Raw genomic sequence first — 3,690 nt, 5'->3', positions numbered from 1 at the left:
AAATAAAAGAATTTCTTTTTTCCAGCAGGACGCCCCATTTTCCCGTCCGTTAGCTTTCTCCTCTGATCCGGGCGAGGGGCGGGGCGGTGCGGGGCGAGGCGAGGCATAAGCGATGGTAATGATAACCCAACGGGCGGATATGATTAAAACTGTGACGCGAACGTCACTGCGCCGGGCACGGTCTGGTCTGCATGGTGGGGGGCCCACTAGGGGGTGGCCCATTAGGGAGCGGCCCGCCGCTGCCGATAAGCTCGGCGGGGCCCCGCGCGGCCCACACGCGTGTCCGAGCATAATACTGTCCGGCGCAGGGTCCGGCCCGGCCCAGGGCCCCTCTGCTGCAGCCACCTCTCGGCCCGCGCGCAGCTGCCGGCCGCGCGAGATAGCAGATGGAGTGGCCGGGGCCGAATCATTACAGCGGTATGTACTTTGTTATCCGGCACGGGCCGGACGACGGGGCCGGCGAGCCAGTCGCGCCTGGCGCAGCTTTTTACTTTACTGCGTTTGCTTAATGCCCCCCCAGCTGTGGTTTATGGCTCCGGAGGAGACGTGTGTGCGCCACCCCCTGGTCACCACCCCCTGCAGCCGATGCCCCCCCCCCTCCATTCGCTTTCCTCTTTCGGGTGTTCCTAGCGCCCAGGACCCGCTCTCCGGGGGTCCAGGCCAAGAGGAGAGCGATGAACACCCCGCCCGCCGCGCAACTACTTCGCAGACACTCTGGCCACCTCGTCATTCCGTTCAATTATCTCTGCTGGCCACACGCAGCTCGCCCCGGCCGCCCCGCCGGCTAGGTGTCCCCCACCCCACCCAGGGGTTATGCTGGTCCCCTCGAAGGCCTTCTAGCTTTCTCGTTTCGCAGACCCGACCGTCCACACACCCCGTTTACCCTGCAATTAGGCGGTGGACATCGACGGGACTGCGGGGTGTGGCGGGGCGTGGCGGGGCGTGGCGCCAGCCCCCTGGGCTGCATCGCCTATAAGCTATCCGTCCGGGCAAGCGGCCCGCCTGCACGCCCCCCACCGCACCTCGCCCCGCCACGAAACCCTTCCGGAATTGGCCTCTCTAACTTATTTAAATCCCTACGAGGGTTTGGCCCGCCGCTCACCCGGTGGTGGGCTGCACCCTGCGAGAGTGACCCTCTTCCCAGCCGGCCACATCCCCGCGAGGCGTCATGATACACACGCACACTTTATGGTCACGGTGCTTCGGTATGTAGTTTGATTTACCATGGAGAAAAACTGAAGAAGTTACCTCGATAGCTCGTGAAAACCCAGCCAGCTTCTCTCATGCGCCCGAGCGGCTGCGCTGTAGCGCCTGGCGGGTAGGCAACTAGGGCGCACTGGTGCTCCTGTAGTGCCTACCTGCCGGGCGCCAGGCGCCCCCCGGGTGGGCAACGCCGGCGCGCGGGTGCACCCGTAGTGCCTACCCACCAGGCGCCCCGCACCGAGGTCCATGTCCCATGCCGACACATCGCTGTGCGCACAATACCGCCCACACAGAGGCACGCAGACCGGACAGAAATAAAACACGCCAAACAAGAGGATAAAGAGCCTACTGGACCGGTGTGTGCGGCGGCATAAGGGAAATAAGCAAAGCACAACACAAACGCCGACCGGCCTGCCTGCCTGGCCACCGGACGGCGCATACGGAAAATAAAAAATAAAATAAAATACGCAACAACAAAAAATGAAATGGAACCTTTAAAAATAATAACGCGTGTGGATGAAGAAAGGGGTCGCCGGATGGGCGCAAGGGGGGAAGGGCGGGGTAAGGGAGGAGGGAAGGGATTTGAGAGTGAGACGAGGGGAGGGGGAGGCGGATAATTGGGCATCCGGTCGTGACAGGTGTCATATTCTAGGCCACTGCACCGCGTTGCCTCCCTCCCCCGCCCCGCCCGCAGCGCCTGGACACAGCGGGGGTGTGTAGCTGCTCAGGCCGGCCGCGCCAGCCCTGCCCAGCGGAACCGTTATTTTAATTATGTCATCAGCGCCGGCCGCCCCTGCTCCCCCCACCTGACCTGCGCCGTCCAACCCCTATGTCGCATTTTTGCTGAATTTTTCATACCGCCGCTCTCCCTTCCCCTCCCCTTGTTGCAGCGGATAGGGGACTGCTGCTCGCGCTGCTGCAGCCTGTCGCCACTCCTGTCGCGCCGGGGCCTGTCATCGCGCAGGAGGACCCGAGCCGGCCCGAGAGCCCTATTGACATGTGTCACAACTTCCCTCCCCTGAATGTGTCTATTATTGGTGACCCGTGATCAGGTGGCGATAAAGGCAACTATTCATGATGGGAGGGACACAAATAAAGGCCGCGAAGCCTCACAGGGGTACAATACTACTTTCGTGTACGCGATTAAGAAGTCAAGGACAATTTGTGGATGAAGAGAAAAAGCCATTTAAGTTAAGGAAACTCAAAAAGTCAATTAAACAGTTTAAGAGGCAATGCAGGTAAACGAGATGTCGGCGAGAAGTCACAGATAAAAGCAAAGGAAAAACCAACAAAAAGTCAAAACCCTAGTGCAATATCCGGATGTAAGTAGGCAAAAAACCAAATGCCAGCAAACGCGGAAAAATAAGAAAATCCAAATTAATTTAATCGAAAAGTCATGCTTAGAAAATCAGAGAAAAGTACAAATAAAAAGTTATGGCGTGGATGTAGTGTATACGCCCAGAATCCGATTGGCGTTTTCGCTCGCGGTGCATGCCAGCAGATGTTTCATAGCAGAATAAAGCGCAAAATAGTGAGGTGAAATATAATTTTTCACCACTGTTTGAGTTCCGCTATGCACGCAAACCAAAAGGCCCGCGGGCGGGAATAAAATATTAACAACATTAATTTTCGACGTCCTGAATGTGGCGTGACTTTTCATGACGGCGAATTTTTTTAAATGTTTGTGTGGACCGTTCACGTGTCGCAACTGTGTTGTACCTGCGCGTCGGTGCAGGCGCTGCCGCCCCTCAAGGAGCGCGCCAGCTGCAGCCACCCGGCCGTCTCACTGATTCCCGCCGCCGTTAGGGAGCCGTTAGCCGTTAGAGGACCGTTACGGCTGTTGTTTGCTAGTTGCCCGGTCGTTTGCACCTTACTACTTTGTCTGCCAGGGCGACTGCATCCGGCAGCAAGGGGGCCAGGGATATGGGTGGGTGTGGAGAGATGCTGCTGGATGCTGTTTGGATGGGCCACGGGCGGCGAGCAAACTGACGGCTGCTGGAGGCCAGGAGAGGTTGAAAGTTTCGTTTCAAATCCGATAATCAGTTTCGAGCTCGAATGCCGCGGCAAGCTTAGCAGAGCGGAATCACAGTGTTCGAGTTGGGGCAGGGAGAGAGTGTTTGTGAGAAGGGGTCAGAGAGAAAGGGAGGGGATGAAGGATTGTGTGTGTGCTAGAGAGAGAGAGAGAGATGGGGGGGGGGAGAGAGAGAGAGAGAGGGTGGCCCGCATGTGGCCGACATGTGATCCCGAGTGTGAATTGGCCCGCAGATTCTAGACCGCACGGTCACAGCGCCGCGTCCCCTGTAGGACTGTAAATAGAGGGACAGTGGAGGGAGGGAAGTGAAGGAAGGGGGCTGGAGGAGACAGCCGGGCCACGCAGGCGGGCAGCAGGAGCAGGGCGCACTGAAGGGCCCCGGTGCGACACAAGTTAACGGGATGGGCTGCTGTGTTTTTCGTTTGGTTCCCTTCTTCAGCAGGCAAAAGTAATTG

The 3,690-nt window shown here is 58.3% G+C and overlaps 1 protein-coding gene across 1 annotated transcript in view; it reads left to right on the top strand.

The window, feature by feature from the left end:
• Positions 1–3,690, top strand: part of LOC113203159 (LIM domain only protein 3-like) — a 29,982-nt gene that overhangs the window by 23,869 nt on the left and 2,423 nt on the right. The gene's annotated exons all lie outside the window — the stretch shown is intronic.

Source organism: Frankliniella occidentalis, unplaced genomic scaffold, assembly GCF_000697945.3.
Source record: "Frankliniella occidentalis isolate FOCC.00 unplaced genomic scaffold, Focc_3.1 Scaffold107, whole genome shotgun sequence".
Lineage (NCBI taxonomy): Eukaryota > Metazoa > Arthropoda > Insecta > Thysanoptera > Thripidae > Frankliniella > Frankliniella occidentalis.
The sequence above is the reverse complement of the archived record's forward strand: the minus strand, read 5'-3'. Positions and strand labels throughout refer to the sequence as shown.